The sequence below is a fragment of the Schistocerca gregaria genome, chromosome 9 (assembly GCF_023897955.1).
Source record: "Schistocerca gregaria isolate iqSchGreg1 chromosome 9, iqSchGreg1.2, whole genome shotgun sequence".
Lineage (NCBI taxonomy): Eukaryota > Metazoa > Arthropoda > Insecta > Orthoptera > Acrididae > Schistocerca > Schistocerca gregaria.
Window position 1 is genome coordinate 34148591 of NC_064928.1, and position 21169 is coordinate 34169759.

The window sequence follows — 21169 nt, forward strand, 5'->3', positions numbered from 1 at the left end:
CATTTGTGACGTTTCGAAATAAACGTGGTATTGGACACTGACAGTGCTGTACGAGGGGCAATCAATCAGTAAGGCAACATATTTTTTCCTTGACCATTTTTGGTAGAAAAAGATGCGGAACGTGTTGCGAAACATCGTGGAATATTCTCGCTTCAGCCCCTATAGTTTTACGAAGTTCCGTTGGGTGGTGGTGCTATTACGTACCATCAAAATGACGTCTGTCATGGAGGAGTGTACCAACTAGATAGCTGTCATTGAATTTCTTTTACAGAACCAAAGCATCGCACAGACGATTGTAGAATGTCTACGGAGACCTAGCAGTGAACAATAGAAGCACGGTGAGTCGTTGCACGGGGCTCTGTCACCGTCGCAACAAAGTCGCACAAACATGTCCGGTCTTCTGCGTGCAGGCCAGCCACACACAGGAACAGTGGAACGTGCGGACACTCTCATCCGATGTGATCGGCAGATGACAGTCAAGCACCTCGCTGCACAATCAGACTCCTCTGTTGGCACAGCTGACACACTCTTCCACCAAGGTGTGTTCCTGCCGGGTTCCTAGACACCTGACAGATCCATCTGCAATATGACTGATGGATTGGACATCTGTGAAAAATGAGAATTATTTTGAAGTGACTGCTCACTTCATTGATTAAAAACTGCAGCTGAAAACATTTCCAGTGAATTACAAAATCTGATTCAACTTGGGGTATTACCAATAAAATTGTAGCTTCCGCTATATACATTGCACAGAATACGGTGAAGGCAATGATTATGTGCAAATGGTGGTATGTACCTTGTTTTTTACATACATTATGCAAGTAAGTCTTGAAACAATTACAGACACAATGGGTAAAGCGAAGTCAATAGCGGAATTTTTCAAAAGAAGTCCCCAAGCACTTGACAAATTACACAATATTCAGAAGCAAATGGGTTTCCCTATTTTAGCATCGAAACAAGGGTACACCATGAGATGGAATTCCCTGTATGAAATGTCTGAGAGGTTTCTGAAAATCTAATCAGCCTCGCCGTCCTCAGTGTGGATTCACAAACAATACTGTCTAATGAAGACTGGTCAATTGTTGAAAAATCCTGTGAAATACTATCTCTTTTGTGCAAGTCACAACAGAAATTAGCAACGAAAGAAATGTAACTTTGTCAAAAGTTGTCTTATTAAGCAAAGGTTTAAAAGTCACTGACTGAAAAACTCAAACTATAGCAATGAAGCCATTAATACAGCTACTGCTAAACTTGAGGATGGAATCTGTACTTGCCTCGTTTAAAAGTTTGCAGATAAAGCAACTGCTAGTGAAGCAACATTATTGGATCCTCGCTACAGGGAATATGGATTTCCAAAAACTTGGCCTCGCTTAAGTTAAACAAAAGTTGCCATAATCAAAAAACTGCTGTGCAATACGACAGAAACCCGCTCGGTGTTCTACAGACAATCCACCACCAGCCAAAACAGTTGCGGTGAGCACATGCAACTCTAGTAGTGGCAACAATTGGCAAGATTTTGACCAAGCTGTAGTAGGCTTTCTCCAAAGTGCACACGATCCACGTGCTGCAAGTATAGTCGAGCTTGATAAATACATGAAGATGCCACTGATACACAGATCACAAGATCCATTGCTGTGGTGGAAAGAAAATCTTGTACTGTTTCCTGCGCTGTTTGAAATAATGAAACAACGTCTTTGTATTTTGGCCACATCTGTTCCAAATGAGCGGATATTTTCAAAGCAGGCACAAACAATAACAGACAGACGATCCTGGCTTTCAAGCGGAAAAATACCAAAAATGATATTTCTAAACTACAACTCAAAATAGGTACAGCAGGTCTATTCAGAAATGAAATAGTAAAATCTGAATTGAGTTTGTTCTTTTCTGGACAATGTACGCTGAATTTGTATTTGACTGTATTTCTTTTAGTCGCTAAGTCTTACATGTAGCTACTGTACAAGAAAATTTTTCTCAAATTTGTCGCACACAGAAGACACTTACGTTTTTGCTCACCATTCAGTGAGTTTAATTTTTTTGAGTCTGTTATTTATTTATGTGTTTCAGAATGATTATCTGATTTATGTATGTATATGTTTGTGTGTTTACTTTTGTAAATGTGCTATGTTTGGTGATTACACTATAGGTATCTTAATACTTGTGTAACATAAGTAATTCTTAGGCAAATCAACAATCGTACTTAGATGCTTTTGTTTTTTCCGTTCAGATACTGTGACAAAAATTGCATTCCAACAACAGCTTAACTTCATCTCTGATTTCCTGGGGAAGTTTATAATAAGATGACAATATATGTGCTTCCTGTGAGTACTTGAGGGAACTCCATATACCTGTACTTTCTGCCGCGTAGCAGTGTGGAGGTAGCAGCAAGTGGCTTATTCAGCATTCATAGAAGTGTCGTAATAAAGTTGAAAAATTGTTTGATTCTTCTTAGCGCACTTGTTTAGTTAAATCCGTCAAATCATTGTGTAGTTTCGTAATTAGCAGGGGCACATTTGCATTTTAATATTTGTGACGTGCAAACTCACGTACTCGTCTGTCATTTGTTTATTTCTTTCAAATAGTCTTTGTACGATACTGACAGTACAGTTAGCCTTCTACCCGCGAGCAATGTGTCAGAAGTGCGCAAGTAGCAGCATTATTGCACTTACTAGGCAGTCTTGTATTTTAATAACTGTTTAAATGTTGTCTCAAATTGTTTGTGCTCTCTGCAGATTAGTTCAAATGGTTCTGAGCGCTATGGGACTTAACTGCTGAGGTCATCAGTCCCCTAGAACTTAGAACGACTTAAACGTAACTAACCTAAGGACATCACACACATCCATGCCCGAGGCAGGATTCGAACCTGTGGCCGTAGCAGTCGTGCGGTTCTGGACTGTGGCGCCTACAACCGCACGACCACGGCGGCCGGCTGTCGATTAGTTTAGACTGTCTTTGCACAACAGTATTTAACATGGATAGGGACTGCGACTGCTGTGTTTGGATGCGGGCTGAGTTGGCATCCCTTCGCTCCCAGTTTCAGGCAGTGTTGGCTTCGGTAACACAGCTTGAGGCTGTTGCCAATGGGCATAACTATGGGGGTCTGGACGGGGTTTTTTCGGGGACGACCAGATCGTCCCATGCATTCCCCGATCGGACTACGACTGTGGCTGCCCGGGATACTGCCCACATTGAGGCTGATCCCTCAACTGTGGTAGAGTGGGAGGTCGTCTCGAGGTGTGGCAGGGGGCGAAAGACATTCTAGAGGGCTGAACGGAAGGCCTCTTCAGTTTGTCTGACGAACCAGTTACAGGCTCTGTCTCCGGCTGATACTGATCTTTGGCCGGACATGGCTGCTTGTCCTGTTCCACAGGTTGCCCCTCAGTCTGCAAGATCCGGGCGGTCGCAGAGGGTGGGCTTATTCGTAGTTAGGAGCTCCAACGTCAGGCGCGAAATGGGGATGCAAGGGAGGTGAAGAAAACCAATGTCACTCCGTGTGCATACCGGGGGGGAGTCATTCCAGATGTGGAAAGGGTCTTTCAGGATGCCATGAAGGGGACAGGGTACACCCATCTGCAGGTGGTCGCTCATTTCAGCACCAATGATATGTATCACTATGGATCGGAGGAAATCCTCTATGGCTTACAGAGGCTATCCGATTTGGTGAAGACTACCAGTCTCGGTAGCGGGATGAAAGCAGAGCTCACAATCTGCAACATCGTCAACAGGACTGACTGCGGACCTTTGGTGCAGAACCGAGTGGAGGGTCTGAATCAGAGGCTGAGACGGTTCTGCGATTGCTCGACTTGCGCCATAGGGTAGTGGGGTTTCAGATTCCGTTGGATAGGTCAGGAGTCCACTATACACAGCAGGCGACTACAAGGGTAGTAGAGGTTGTGTGGCGTGAACTGGGCGGTTTTTAGGTTACATGACCTCGGGCAAGTACAAAAAGGGCAACAGCCTCAAAGGCTGTGGGGCAAAGTCAGGACATACAGGAACCAAGCAACAATCGGTATTGTAATTGTAAACTGTCGAAGCTGCGTTGGTAAAGTACCGGAACTTCAAGCGCTGATAGAAATCACCGAAGCTGAAATCGTTATAGATACGGAAAGCTGGCTCAAGCCAGAGATAAATTCTGCCGAAATTTTTACAAAGGCACAGACGGTGTTTAGAAAGGATAGATTGCATGCAACCGGTGGTGGCGTGTTTGTCGCTGTTAGTAGTACTTTATCCAGCAGTGAAATAGTTCCTGTGAATTATTATGGGTGGAGGTCATACTCAGCAACCGAGCTAGGTTAATAATTGTCTCCTTTTACCGACCTGCCGACTCGGCAGCATTAGTGGCAGAACAACTGAGAGAAAATCTGGAATACATTTCACATAAATTTCCTCAGCATGTTATAGTCTTAGGTGGAGATTTCAATTTACCAGATATAGACTGGGACACTCAGATGTTTAGGACAGGTGGTAGGGACAAAGCATCGAGTAACATTATACTGAGTTCACTCGAGCAATTAAACCGAGAACCGACTCGTGGAGATAACATCTTGGACCTACTGATAACAAACAGACCCGAACATTTCGACTCTGTAAGTGCAGAACAGGGAATCAGTGGCCATAAGGCCGTTGCAGCATCCCTGAATATGGAAGTAAATAGGAATGTAAAAAAGGGAGGAAAGTTTATCTGTTTAGCAAGAGTAATAGGAGGCAGATTTCAGACTACCTAACAGATCAAAACGAAAATTTCTGTTCCGACACTGACAATGTTGAGTGTTTATGGAAAAAGTTCGAGGCAATCGTAAAATGCGTTTTAGTCAGGTACGCGCCGAGTGAAACTGTGAGGGACGGGAGAAACCCACCATGGTTCAACAACAAAGTTAGGAAACTATGGCGAAAGCAAAGAGAGCTTCACTGCAAATTTTTAACGCAGCAAAAACCTCTCAGACAAACAGAAGCTAAACAATGTCAAAGTTAGCGTAAGGAGGGCTGTGCATGAAGCGTTCAGTGAATTCGAAAGTAAATTTCTATGCACCGACTTGACAGAAAATCCTAGAAGTTCTGGTCCTACGTTAAATCAATAAGTGGTTGAAACAGCATATCCAGACACTGTGGGATGATAATGGCGTTGAAACAGAGGACGACACGCGTAAAGCTGAAATACTAAACACCTTTTTCCAAAGCTGTTTCACAGAGGAAAACCGCACTGCAGTTCCTTCTCTAAATCCTCGCACGAACGAAAAAATGGCTGACATCGAAATAAGTGTCCAAGGAATAGAAAAGCAACTGAAATCACTCAACAGAGGAAAGTCCACTGGACCTCACGGGATACCAATTCGATTCTACACAGAGTACGCGAAAGAACTTGCTACTCTTCTAACAGCCGCGTACCGCAAGTCTCTAGAGGAACAGAAGGTTCCAAATGATTGGAAAAGAGCACAGATAGTTCCAGTTTTCAAGAAGGGTCGAACAGGTGCGCAAAACTATAGGCCTATATCTTTGACATTGGTCTGTTGTGGAATTTTAGAACATGTTTTTTGCCCGCGTATCATGTCATTTCTGAAAACCCAGAATCTACTCTGTAGTAATCAACATGGCTTCCGGAAATAGCGATCGTGTGAGATCCAACTCGATTTATTTTTTCATGAGAACCAGAAAATATTAGTTACAGTCTCCCAGGTAGATGCCATTTTCCTTGGCTTCCGGAAGGTGTTCGATACAGTTCCGAACTGTCGCCTGATATACAAAGTAAGAGCCTACGGAATATCAGACCAGCTGTGTGGCTGGATTGAAGAGTTTTTAGCAAAGAGAACACAGCATGTTGTTCTCAATGGAGAGACGTCTACAGACGTTACAGTAACCTCTGGCGTGCCACAGGGGAGTGTTATGGGACCATTGCTTTTCACAATATATATAAATGACCTAGTAGATAGTGTCGGAATTTCCATGCGGCTTTTCGCTGATGATACTGTAGTATGCAGAGAAGTTGCAGCATTAGAAAATTGCAGCGAAATGCAGGAAGATCTGCAGCGGTTAGGCACTTGGTACAGGGAGTGGCAACTGACCCTTAACATAGACAAATGTAATGTATTGAGAATACATAGAAAGAAGGATCCTTTATTGTATGATTATATGGTAGCGGAACAAACACTGGTAGCAGTTACTTCTGTAAAATATCTAGGAGTATGCGTACGGAACGATCTGAAGTGGAATGATTATATAAAATTAATTGTTGGTAAGGTGGGTGCCAGGCTGAGATTCATTGGGAGAGTCCTTAGAAAATGTAGTCCATCAACAAAGGAGGTGGCTTACAAAACACTCGTTCGACCTATACTTGAGCATTGCTCATCAGTGTGGGATCCGTACCATATCGGGTTGACGGAGGAGATAGAGAAGATCCAAAGAAGAGCGGCGCGTTTCGTCACAGGGTTATTTGGTAACCGTGATAGCGTTACGGAGATGTTTAGCAAACTCAAGTGGCAAACGCTGTAGGAGAGGCGCTCTACATCGCGGTGTAGCTTGTTGTCCAGGTTTCGAGAGGGTGCGTTTCTGGATGAGGCATCGAATATATTGCTTCTTCCTACTTATACCTCCCGAGGAGATCACAAATGTAAAATTAGAGAGATTCGAGCGAGCACGGAGGCTTTCCGGCAGTCGTTCTTACCGCGAACCACACGCGACTGGAACAGGTTGAGGACATCACACACATCCACGCCCAAGGCAGGATTCGAACCTGCGACCGTAGCGGCCGCTCGGTTCCAGACTGTAGCGCCCAGAACCGCACGGCCACTCCGGTGGGCGACTGGAACAGGAAAGTGAGGTAATGACAGTGGCACGTAAATTGCCCTCCTCCACACACCGTTGGGTGGCTTGCGGAGTATAAATTTAGATGTAGATGTCGATGGACCTCAAACAAACTTTTTTAACAATAACTGTAAGTGATGTAGAGCCACATCTGTCATGATACAGGTATCATAAAGGCGTTACACTGTATGAATTGTTTTAAATTTTAGTCTGGATTTTATAATTCAAGGAAACACACAAATTTCTGTATTTCAGTTACCTTGAAATATTTTAACATGTTTTCCAGTCCTATCAAGTGTAGTTCTATCAAGCTGTATCCAGCTAACTTGTGAATGTTTGATGAAAAACTGCCATACTTGACCATTTTGCTATATTCCCAACTCTGTTATGGTAATTTTTTTATCTATCTGCATCAGTTACTTTGCATGCTGCTCTGTGTGACAAACAACGGAAAATTTAATTGTGAAGAAAAATGTGAGTGGCACATTCGTAAAAGTTAATTCGGGGCCTCGCTTTCCAGAGTGCTATCTCAATAAATTATATCTCATGATATGACTTTTCAAGAGCACATACAAATTATGACTCATAAAATCTATCAAAATTGGGCACTAGAATAAAGGAAAACGTGTTTGGAAAATCTCTAATGTCAAACACATTAAGTCTGTTCTCAGGCAATAGGAAAGTCATATGACACGGAAGCAGCACATTTGTCACAGGAAATACGAAACTGTTAAGACGGCTAAGTGAAGGTTTCATATTTTCTACGATGTGATTGGCTCTCATGCGCCTCTTTTGTGTTTTTATGACGAGTACAAGTTCAAGATGATGTAATTTGAAGGTCTATGCTATTAAAAAACACCAACTGTTTCACTGTTTTGATACAGCGTTTCGAAACATTACATTGCACTGTTTCATTTGTTTCGAAACAGTTATGTGTTTCAATTTGTCCATCTCTACTCACGTGAGGTTTACCTGCAATTGGGTAACAATGCGTAAAAATTAACTGTTTAATTTCTTTTCAACAGTTAGCAGAACACTAATAAAACCATGTTTTATTTATAAAGCGTATTAAACAAAGTAGGGAAAGACAGATGACAAGTTAAGTAGCATAGAGTCATAAGTAAGATATTTACACATAAGCTTTCACCCACAGCCTTCTTCATAAACAGAAACATACCCTGTTATTTCAACCTGGAGTTTCCATTGTTTGTGTTAAACAGTGTTTTTAACACAATATTAAAAACACTTTATTTCAAACTTTCCTACCCTGAGAAGTATTCAGACAGACAAACAAGGGCAGATTGACAAAAAGGCTACACCAAAATAATCTTAACCATTTTAACGGATTCCTGCAAAAATTACGTTTTATTGGCATATTATATACATTAAATGTCACTAAACCTTTATTTACTTTTCAGATGAAAGACAGCATGATTACGAAGCTTTTCTCTCTCTTGATTCATATGATGACTAAAAGAAATCTCGTCGGTGAACTTCGGCTTAGCTTTTTTCCACAACACGCGTTTTGACTTGTTGGCATGCCACATATTTTAGTTAAGTTTTGACATAAATTAATCTTGAACACAATAACACTGGATTTATATGTGTTGTAGAAAACTGCAAATAAGTCACTGACAACTTTGGGCGGCACAGCAGCGAACTCTTGTTTCAAATAGAAATAGGGGAATAGCGGGACAGCAGCGAACTCTTCTTTCAAATAGGGGAATTACGGGAGGTCATTCGGTGCAGTTCAGTTCAGAGAAAACAGGTGGGAAGTGTAACATAGGCTATGCTCCACATTAACTACATAAAACAAAAACAAAATACTATCCATTATAATAATGCATGTATATTCTCTGAATGAAAAGGTTGACATGAGCATTTCATTCCCCCCCCCCCCCCCCCCCCCCCAAATCCATTTAGCTGCGGTTTTCAGTGGCGTAAGTTCAGAGAGGCAACTTTTGTCATTCACTAAAATTCGACTAGAATGTACTTTGTTGGGCCACTTTCCTTCCGGCACTGCTCCCTCGTGGCTAGACAGTATTTCAAAACCCGAGCATTCTGTTGCAGTTATTGTGGAGTAATTGCTGCTGTACTCCTGGCTCAAATGGCTCTGAGCACTATGGGACTGGAGGTCATCAGTCCCCTAGAACTTAGAACTACTTAAACCTAACTAACCTAAGGACATCACACACAGCAATGCCCCAGGCAGGAATCGAACCTGCGATCGTAGCGGTCGCGCGGTTCCAGACTGAAGCGCCTAGAACCGCTCGGCCACAACGGCCGGCGCTGTACCCCTGTATTCCATTCCTTTTACGTGTGTTTTCACTTTTTACTGAAAAACCTGAGAGCCATGGTCGGCAGGTACACTTTCACAGCATCTCAAACTACAAGAACAGCAAACTAGTTTGATTTTCTGGAGCAGAAAGAGAGAGACAGGTGTATGTGTATTAACGCCCCCCCTCAATCGAAACCAATTGTGGGCTGCCCACCTGTGACGTATATGATGAGTGTTGGGCAGCAGTGTGGCTGTAGTGGGGCTGTTGAAGAGCACGACCTGGTCCACAGGCCGTCCGTAGGCCGACGCCCTCCCGGCCATTCTGTTTCCGAGACCTCAGTCAGGTGCCCACCTGGCATCATCTCCCGTGTTAACATAGTCTACGGAGCCAAGTACATCAGTTAAAAAAGGAAAACGCCGTTGTTTGCACAAAGAGGAAAGTTTGAAAAGATATCCATTCCAAGAACTGGGTGCTTTTCAAACTCTACAGGGTGCAACATAGCACTTCGTATAGCAGGGCTGCACAATAACTTAAAAAACTGAAGAGACAAGGACGTTGCTGGTTCAGTCCCATACTGTTAAAAGTCTATTCTACTGGCCAATTTTCAAGGTGGTTTTTGGAGATTTCTCACTTTCATCCTGTCAAATACTGGTCCTGAGTTCCAATCGGCCCAGAAAATGAGCCTTACATAACGCATTTTGTTTCAAATGTAATTACACCAGTACACATCTAAAACAAAATCACAGAACTAATGCAATAAATCCATTTTAAAACATTATCAGCTGTGAAGTTCTGCATGCAAACAAAGTGTTTTCAGAGTTGAATAGGTATTTGAAAGAATTTATTCCTTTTAAGTCCACTTCTATTTAGTGTGGCATTTTTTGTTGGTCAGGATTTTCTCATTCGTTCAGGTTTTTTTTTTTTTAAATTTGAGATTTGGAACCTATGTTAACCTAACATTATTGCAATATCAACAAACTTTTTGTGAATATTTACCAGCTGCCGGCCGCGGTGGTCTAGCGGTTCAGGCGCTCAGTCCGGCACCGCGGGATTGCTACGGTCGCAGGTTCGAATCCTGCCTCGGGCATGGATGTGTGTGATGTCCTTAGGTTAGTTAGGTTTAAGTAGTTCTAAGTTCTAGGGGACTGATGACCACAGATGTTAAGTCCCATAGTGCTCAGAGCCATATGAACCATTTACCAGCTATACTTCATAGATTAGGCAGAATTGTTGATGGAGTGTTTGTGTCTGTCAGTAGTGGTTTATCTTGTAGTGAAGTCGAAGTAGATACTCAGTGCGAATTGGTATGGGTGGAGGTTATACTTAACAGCCGAATTAAGTTAAAATTGGCTCCTTCTACCGACCCCCAGACTCCGATGATACAGTTGCGGAACAGTTCAGAGAAAGTTTGAGTCTCGTAAGAGATAAATACCCCAGTCATACGGTTATAGTTGGTGGGGATTTCCACCTTCCCTCGGTATGTTGGCACAATACTTGTTCAAAACCGGTGGTAGGCAGAAAACATCTTCCGAGATTGTCCTAAATGCTTTCTCCGAAAATTATTTCGGGCAGTTAGTCCACGAACCCACGCGAATTGTAAATGGTTGCGAAAACACACTTAACCTCTTAGCCACAAACAATCCAGAGCTGATAGAGAGCATCATGACTGATACAGGTATTAGTGATCACAAGGTCGTTGTAGCTAGGTTCAATACAGTTTCTTCCAAATCCACCAGAAACAAACGCAAAACAATTTTATTTAAAAAAGCGCATAAAGTGTCACTACAAGCCTTCCTAAAAGACAATCTCCATTCCTTCTGAACTGACTATGCAAATGTAGACGAGATGTGGCTCAAATTCAAAGATATAGTAGCAACAGCAATTGAGAGATTCATACCTCATAAATTGATAAGAGATGGAACGGATCCCCCGTGGTACACAAAAAAGGTCCGAACGCTTTTGCAGAGGCAAGGGAAAGAGCATGCGAAGTTCAGAAGAACGCGAAATCCCGAAGATAGCTAAAATTTACAGACGCGCGAAATTTGGCACGGACTTCGATGCGAGATGCCTTTGATAGGTTCCACAACGAAACATTGTCTCGAAATTTGGTAGAAAATCCGAAGAAATTCTGATCGTATGTGAAGTACACAAGCGGCAAGATGCAGTCAATACCTTCGCTGCACAGTGCCGATGGTACTGTTACCGACGACGACTGTATTGCTAAAGCGGAGTTATTGAACGCAGTTTTCCGAAATTCCTTCACCAGGGAAGACTAATGGAATATTCAAGAATTTGAAACACGAACATCTGCTAGCATGAGTTTCTTAGAAGTAGATACCTTAGGGGTTGCGAAGCAACTCAAATCGCTTGATACGGGCAAGTCTTCAGGTCCAGATTGTATACCGATTAGGTTCCTTTCAGATTACGCTGATACAATAGCTCCCTACTTAGCACTCATATACAACCGCTCGCTCACCGATAGATCTGTACCTTCAGATTGAAAAATTGCGCAAGTCGCACCAGTGTTTAAGAAGGGTAGTAGGAGTAATCCATCTAACTACAGACCTATATCATTGACGTCGGTTTGCAGTAGGGTTTTGGAGCATATACTGTATTCAAACATTATGAATCACCTCGAAGAGAACGATCTATTGACACGTAATCAGCATGGCTTCAGAAAACATCGCTCTTGTGCAACGCAGCTAGCTCTTTATTCGCACGAAGTAATGGCCGCTATCGACAGGCGATCTCAAGTTGATTCCGTATTTCTAAATTTCCGGAAAGCTTTTGACACCGTTCCTCACAAGCGACTTCTAATCAAGCTGCGGACCTATGGGGTATCGTCTCAGTTGTGCGACTGGATTCGTGATTTCCTGTCAGAAAGGTCGCAGTTCGTAGTAATAGACGGCAGATCATCGAGTAAAACTGAAGTGATATCAGGTGTTCTCCAGGGAAGCGTCCTGGGACCTCTGCTGTTCCTGATCTATATAAATGACCTGGGTGACAATCTGAGCAGTTATCTTAGGTTGTTCGCAGATGATGCTGTAATTTACCGTCTAGTAAGGTCATCTGAAGACCAGTATCAGTTGCAAAGCGATTTAGAAAAGATTGCTGTATGGTGTGGCGGGTGGCAGTTGACGCTAAATAACGAAAAGTGTGAGATGATCCACATGAGTTCCACAAGAAATCCGTTGGAATTCGATTACTCGATAAATAGTACAATTCTCAAGGCTGTCAATTCAACTAAGTACCTGGGTGTTAAAATTACGAACAACTTCAGTTGGAAGGACCACATAGATAATATTGTGGGGAAGGAAAGCCAAAGGTTTCATTGGCAGGACACTTAGAAGATGCAACAAGTCCACTAAAGAGATAGCTTACACTACACTCGTTCGTCCTCTGTTAGAATATTGCTGCGCGGTGTGGGATCCTTACCAGGTGGGATTGACGGAGGACATCTAAAGGGTGCAAAAAAGGGCAGCTCGTTTTGTATTATCACGTAATAGGGGAGAGAGTGTGGCAGATATGATACGCGAGTTGGGATGGAAGTCAAAGACGTTTTTCGTCGCGGTGAGACCTTTTTACGAAATTTCAGTCACCAACTTTCTCTTCCGAATGAGAAAATATTTTGTTGACCCCAACCTACACAGGTAGTAATGATCATCAAAATAAAATAAGAGAAATCAGAGCTCGAACAGAAAGGTTTACGTGTTCGTTTTTCCCGCGCGCTGTTCGGGAGTGGAATAGTAGAGGGATAGTATGATTCTGGTTCGATGAACCCTCTGCCAAGCCCTTAAATGTGAATTGCAGAGTAGTCATGTAGATGTGAGAGCTGGATTTAATTATCTGAGAATATAACTTTACGATTGTTGAATCAGAATGGTGTCATACATACTTATACAAATAATATAAGAGGATGTATTTCGCATATGCCAATGAAATAGCATCAAAGTCAATCCACATCAGATTCTATACGCAATTCGCGACTGAGGTAGCCCCTGTGTTAACTATAATCTACAGAAGGTCCCTCGAACAAAAAATTGGGTCCAGTACTTCCAAGAAAGCACACCTGCCTACAAGTAGGGTGGCGAAGTTATTCACAAAACTTATCAATTCCTGGTAATGTCTTAGAACATATTTTGAGCTCAAACATAATGAGGTGCCTTGAATAAACAACCTCCTCAAAGCCAACAGGCATCGGTTTTGCAAACATAGATCATGTTCACACAATTCGCGCTTTTCTCACGTGACATCCTGAAAGCCAAGGAACAAGGCAGTCACGTAGATGCAGTATTTCTTGATTTCTGCAAAGCATTTGGATTAGTACCACACCTACGCTTATTGTCAAAAAGTATGTTCATATAGGGTATCTAGAGACACTTGAGACTCGATTAAGGATTTCCTGGCACTGAGGACACAGCATGTTATCTTGGCTGTAGAGTCATCGGAACATGTAGAAGTAATTTCGGGCGAAGTTCAGGGAAGTGTAATGACTAACGAGCCCCTTGCTGTTCAACTTGTATGTTAATAATCTTGCAGACAAGATTAATAGTAAATTCCGCCTTTTTTCAGATAATGCCGCTATCTCACACGAAGTACAATGTGAAAGAAGCTGTAACAATATTGAGACAGACCTTGATAAGATTTCAAAGTGTGTACAAAATGTAAAATTGTGCACTTCACAAAAAGGACACTGTTTCCTCTGAATACAATGATAGTGAGTCACAGCTGAAGTTTGTAAACTTATGCAAATACTTGGGTATAACACGTAGTACGGACACGAAGTGGAATGATCACATAGGCTCAGCAGGGCAAAGCAGGTGGTAGGCCAGTTTATTGGTAGAATACCGAGGAAGTGCAGTCACTCCACAAAGTTTACTTACAAATCACTTACCCATTCTAGAATATTGCTCAAGTATGTGGCACCCATCCCAGACAGGACTAACAGCGGATATTGAACGTATACAGAGAAGGGCGGCATGAATGGCCACGGATCTTTTTAATCCGTAGGAGTGTGCCAAAGAGGTACTGAAGAAGCTCAACTGGCAAAATCTTGGAGGTAAACGTGAAATATCCCCAGAAGGTCTACTAACACAGTTTCAAGACCCTGCTTGAAATGATGACTCTAGCAATATACTACAACCCCCTACATATCGCTCCTTGCTGGTGGCTACGCACCTCAAGACTGCGGACAGCTGCAGTTTGCACAACGTGATCCGGGGGCAAACCTGTGAAGACTATTTTGAACTTAACATTATTCGAAAACAATATATTTTTTAATGTTTCAATGTTTTTATATTCGATAACTCGTTGTTTCTTGGATGTCGTATGATAATTTCACTTTTCTGGATAAAAAAAAGTAGCATTCAGACTAGGTTAATCTTTTACACATCGGCATGGAATTTACTGCCACAGTAGCACAACAAATCGAGAAAAAAGGACGTGTCTTGGATAGATATTTAGTTAGTTGTAGCATTCAAACTGCATATTTGCGTGATAATGAGATTTTAAATACGAAATCCACCAAATACGGCACAATATCTACGGAAACTATGAAATCGAGATTGCACTGTGTGATGTGCTTTTGTGTGCGATGTGCTTTTGATACACAATCTGAGCGCAGGACACGTGATCTTGTTAGACAATTACATTTAGCGTCATCTATTCGTCAACGACAACATGGCTATTTTGTCGCGTGCACACAAAAATTAATATACATACAGTATTGAAATAAATAGAGCCATGACTTCACACATAATTTTAGTTGTCACAAATATTGGCTGCTTTTATTTTCGTCAAAGATTTGATTAGGGTGGGAAGTAAGAGGACATCTTAAATCGATACTAATGAAGCAATGACATGGCTATTCTTGTTTTCGAGAATTATATGGCTGTTTTACTCCGAATATGTTATGGTTTCCGTATTGCGATTTCATAGGGTACGGTACGGCTTGGACGTAACAACGGAATTTATTCCAGAACTGTGAGATTGTTACCAAGCAATCGTAATTTTATTACTCCTGGATGTCATACGATAATATAATTTCAGTTCTTTAAATGAAAAAAGTAGCATTCCTATTGGGTGTAAATTAATAAAATCAAAAGTTGCATATTATACTGAAATAGGTATATTCTTCAGATACCAAGGTAACCTATCTTAGGAGTTTTAAGTGGATAATTATCCGTCGTTTCAAATACAATGCGTTTTGTACATATCTGGTCAAAATTAGTGCTTGAGGCATTACAAGTTTTCAAATTCGCGGAATCATTTATATCAAAGGGAACGATTTTAGAGTTTTGCCCTTTCTTTAATAAACTTCCATGGTCAAATACATTACATACATTAAAGACAACTGACACACATACTAAGCGAAGGGCAAATATAGATCGGATTGGTAAAAAAGATGGGATGGAAGGTAACGATCGAATAGGGGAGTGCTGGTCGTCCAGCTCAGCGATCTTTGCTCTAGTTCTCGGTTCCTGTCGTATTTGATTTTATTTACTATTGAATTTCGAGTTTTGATTAAGTATGACATGACCACGGTTATTTACTCGTCTTTGATTGTTGAATTCAATAAATAGAATCCGTTCATTATGTAATGAACAACAACTGCAGAGATTCATATTTTCCTGGCCGATATATCAAATTAGCTTTTGCATTTCACCATAAAGCGGAGAGGCGTGGAGTAGCAGATATGCACAACAGCAAGGCTGTCAGCAAGTCAGCTTTCGTCCAACAAGGCCTTTGTCGAAAACACACACACACGTAAACGCAAATCACGTGTGATGTGTGTGTGATTACGTTTGCGTGAGGGTGTGTGTATGTGTGTGTGTGTGTATGTCGTCTATTGTCGACGAAGGCCTTGTTGGACGAAAGTTTACTTTCTGGCAGTCGTTTAGTTGTGCCTGTCTCCTACCCAACATTTCGGCTGAATGGTGAGTAGCAACTACCCTTTTCATCATTATTGTTACACTCCATCCTGGATTTTTCATTGTTCAACTTCTGCAACTATCATTATTAAGTGCACGATAGTGCTGAAAACTTACTGTTTCGTATTCTCTTTATATCGCACCAAAAGGCGTGTCAGCGAGTGACGTGGCTACTTGGTCGGTGCTTGAAATCGCCGACTGAAAGACAAGAGCACAGTGATCAAACCATCTATACAAAGCATGAGCGTTACACATGAAAAAAGTAAACCTCTTCCATACCAATATCGTCCATTTTATCGTCTTCTTTCTCCATGATTCACTGCACGCAGTACCTCTACGTGACACTATTTCGTACAAAGGAAATAACGAGATTTTCAATAGCAATTTATCTGCTCCTAAACCCCTTGTCACAGCGCATGAGAACGCTTTCACGAGGCTGTTTGCAGTGTTGCTTAGACGACAGTTGGTTGCATTCTCCGTGGATCTCTTGCAAAGACGCTGGCCGTCAATTAGTTTATGGTTGAAACACTATGTAATACACTTTCTTAGCGAAAATGTGGCGATTTATAAACATTTACACGATTGTCTTTTAATTAATCTTCGGCTATGATTTTACTTGTTGTTGGGGACGGCTAAATTCTAATTACACCTGCGGCGGCCTAGAGGGCCAATGTCGGCAACGACCGTTGAATGCTAGGAATTATGTGACGTTCATATTAACGCAAAGGTTTTGTTGTGAAAACCGGGGGGCAGTTCAAATTGGATGCGCAGATCGCTGAAAAATTTGTCGTTTTGCGCGTGTCGTCATCATCGCAGCACTTGAGAGCGCGCAACTCCATTGTGTATCGAGGCGAACACGGCAGTTTGTTCGTGTGCTTTTGCTTGTCGTGCTTTGCGACGCCTGACAAACGTTGTATGTTAAAGTACCTCGCTGTGCTGTTTCAGGTTGCCTGTCGTACAGCAGGAAAACAAAAGGTTCGGATGTAATCTATCGTTTGTACCCAAAAGACATTCAGTTGCAGAAAGTCTGGATAACGAAGTGCCACCAGAAAGATCACTTCGATATTACAATAACGTGTGTTACTTACATTTCGTGCCTGATGGTTAATTCTGTGACTCACGTGTATGACTTCGTAATGTATCACCTAGGAAAGTGTTTAAATCAGGCACAGTGCTGAGGACAAGTGTAACAGGAAGCGTTCCCAGTGTGAGTGGTAATGCAAGTGCAGCTGATGCAGTTTCTTCAGGTAGTACAGACCATATATTTCCATATGGAAAAGAAGTCATACGCAATGTGATCAAAATTATCCGGACACTTGGCTGTAAATGACTTCCATCGGTAATGCTGGAATTCAATATGGTGTTGGCCCACCCTTAGCCTTGATGACAGCGTCCGCTCTCGCAGATATACGTTCAATCAGGTGCTGGAAGATTTGTCGGGGAATGGCAGCCCAGTCTTCACGGAGTGCTGCACTGAGAAGAAGTATCGATGTCGGTCGGTGAGGCCAGTCACGAAATCGGCGTTCCAAAACATCCCAAAGGTGTTCTATAGGATTCAGGTCAGGACTGTGCAGGCCAGTCCATTACAGGGATGTTACTGTCGTGTAGCCACTCTGCCACAGACAGTGAATTATGAACAGGCGATCGATCGTGTTGTTAGATGCAATCGCCATCCCCGAATTGTTCTTCAACAGTGCGAAGCAAGAAGGTGCTTAAAACATCAATGTAGGCCTTTGCTGTAATAGTGCCACGCAAAACAATAAGGGGTGCAAGGCTCCTCCATGAAAAACACGACTACGCCATTAGACCACAGACCTCCGAATTTTACTGGTGGCACTACACACGCTGGCATTCGCCATACCCACACCCTGCCATCGGATCGACACATTGTGTACCGTGATTCGTCACTACACACAACGTTTTTCCACTGCTCAATCGTCCAGTGTTTACGCACCTTACACCAAGCGAGGCGTCAATGGCGTTTACTGGCGTGATGTGTGGCTTATGAGCAGCTGCTCGACCGTCCAATCCAAGTTTTCTCACGTCCCGCATAACTGTCATAGTACTTGCAGTGGATCCTGATCCAGTTTGGAAATCCTGTGTGCTGGTATCTGCCTATTACACATTACGGTCCTCTTCAACTGTCGGCTGCCCCTGAGAGTTAACAGACTAGGTCGGCATGTAAGCTTTTGTGCTGTACGTGTCCCTTCAGGTTTCTGCTTCACTATCATATAGTAGATAGTGGACCTTGGGATGTTTAGGAGTGTGGAAATCTCGCGTACAGACGTATGACACAAGTGGCACCCGACCACCTGACCACATTCGAAGTTTGTGAGTTCCGCGGAGCGCCCCATTCTGCTCTCTCAGGATGTCTAATGACTGCTGACGTCGCTGATACGGAGTACCTGGCAGCAGGTGGCAGCACAATGCACTTAATATGAAAAACGTATGTTTTGTGGGGTATCCGGATACATTTGACCACGTAGTATATCAATTGAATTGTCCAAACATGTAATATTCATTTGTTCATTTAAAAATACATACATTTAACTTTGCCTTCTCTGATGAACACTTAAGATTGTGCACTTCAACTTGGTCCTTTCTTATTATATTTTTCTGAGATTCAAATATATTCGAGATGGGAGGTCTCTTTTCTCGTGGCATTCCAAAACTGCAGCAGTTGTAATCAGAGTTGGTTTTTTATTTTGATCACACTTTCCATTTTCTCTACTGAAAGCCTATTTTTTTCAGATTAACACTGAAAACTCTTTCACAGTCTGCATCGGCTCCTGGAATAGCAAAAATGAACTCCACGAACATTTGAAATTCTTCATTTCAATCACAATCAGCCTTCACATAGCACTGTAGGACAATCTCCCATTTCTTCTGAAGACACACGTTATTGGTTCTCCAGGATTACAGGTATTCTTCAGTTACTAGCTTTATGGCACAGGATCAAAAATAATGTTTTCGTCACCATGGTATTCTCTTACATTTTCGTACAGTTCAAAGCGTGATTCTTCGTTTGTTACAATAGAATTTAATAGCAAGTTCCTTAGTTCAAGCACATCTTTGATAAATCGATTAGATCAATTTTGTAAGTATAGGTTGCACTCGTAGTAAAATATCCTGACAGTTTCCTGTAACTGAGTTTTATGTAGAACACTATTCTCGTTAATGTGTTCGGCAGTGTCATTAGTGTAAGTGGAATAAAAGTATTCACTTGCCTGTCTTCTAACTTCTGAAGTAGAATGTGTTACGGCTTCTGCACCACTTGTTAGCAGCAGACACAGTGGCTGCCCCAAAGACTGAGACGGCGTGGAGTTAAGCAATTATTTACTGAACTTTCTTTGCAATTTCTCCCTCGTCGTCGCTGCCCAGCCCTGCAGATCCCTCCGCCTGGCTGCTGCTGTGCATATTCTCCGACAATGAGCGCAACGCGCGCTGCTGATCGCCATCGGGAGCCTCAGGCCACCAGTGCTCCGCTGAAGCCAGGATTCCCTGTGGTCGAGATGAACTTATCGCCGCTCGGCGCCCCCAGTACGGGCACCCCCACGGAGCCGCGTCGCCGTGAGGTCAGCTGCCGACGCCTGCTGCACCGGCGGCTGCGAAGCCGTCACTCGCGATGTCCGCGAGGTCCCGTCACGGGCGGACCACGCGCCTTAGGGCCGGGTTGCCGTGGAGTCCGGGCGTCATTCCCCGGCGACGCCTGTGACCGAGACCGCGCTGTGGCCGGTCCTGCTGGAAGTTCTCGCTGTAGTTAGTCAGCCATGATGCCGACCGAACTCGAGTCGACTCCCAGAGCTGAAGCTGACATCTGGCGGCGAACGGATGACTCCTACGAGCTGGAACAGACTTCCGGAATCGTCACCTACGAAGATAGAACATTCGGACACGCACCACGTCCGTCCTCAAATCCGAACTGCTTCCTGATGGCTTCTGTCTGTTGCTGCCTGCCGTCCACTATTTATATCCGGCAGGAGGACGTTTTTTACCCTCGGTTAGAGCATTTTGTTATTACTCCCGCAGTATATTGCAGTGTAACAGCGTGCTGGCCTCACTTCTCCTTACTCAGCACTCTCCAGACTTCGCTCGGCGCTCGGTCTGTGTGCATCCTTGCGTCAATCTGCTGGTAGACTGCTGTAGTCAGCAAGTCCATCTGTGATTGCTTATGTCGCAACGCCTCGGTCGCCGGCGTGCCTCTGTTTAGCCATTCTGCACTCTGTGAAGCAAAGCTTACTACATGTGGCCGCAGCACTGCCTCCTCCTAAAAATTAAATTCGTCCCCGAATTTACCCTGTACGTTAGCTCTAGTTCTATCCTATATTCTTCTTCTACCCTATATACATCCAGGTTGCCTTGACTGATGCCCTACTGGTAATCCATTCTACAGGGATCTCATGGAGCGGTCTTGCATTAACATGCTGAATCCTCTGTTTTTATAAGACATATACCACACCGATAAATACAATCAACTAGGTAATAGTACTGGCTGAAATACCAATGGTCACTACGCTACATTTCCGCCTGGTATCGTACTCCTCCACATGCCTTAATAATTGCTGCATTGAAAATTGACCTTTCTCCGAATCTACTAGTTTATCTACCGTTTGCAATAGTGTAGCATCCAAGGTGTTGTTAATATACGTCAAATTTTCTCCTGGAGCGATGCTGAATGACGCGCCTGGCCAGTACAACGTCAGATGTGTATGTCTAGCCTTGGTGACTCCTGTGACTGTCGCTGCTAAGCTGAAACGATCCCCTACTACTTCACAATTTGTCCCATTGATTAGTAAACCACTATCCCGTAATTCCATTTGCGTGGTTGCTGTCTAATTCCCATTGCCATAACACTTGGCTCATATCCTCTCCGTAGTGAATACTGAATCCAATCGATGCCTCACAGCTTGCTGATAATGGGGCGTAGGCTTCACCGTTATTCTCCGACACTCCGAAGCTTCTGCTTCTGCCCTAAATAACTGGATCACACACAACCTCTTGCCCGTGAAATTAACCCGTGATGGACAAATGGAAACCGGCTCCGTTAGACATCTCCTCAACTCTAAACTCGACATAGCAGCATGAGTATAAGCCTCCTTAGAAATTAATAAAACCGCCTGTGTCCTGAACTGTACGCCCTTCCCCATGCGCTCCCATCCGACCGGC

General features: G+C 43.0%; 1 protein-coding gene across 1 annotated transcript in view; it reads right to left on the bottom strand.

Annotated features, from left to right (window-relative positions):
• The window catches only part of LOC126292083 (disheveled-associated activator of morphogenesis 1-like), a 113586-nt gene that overhangs the window by 92067 nt on the left and 350 nt on the right, over positions 1–21169 (bottom strand). The gene's annotated exons all lie outside the window — the stretch shown is intronic.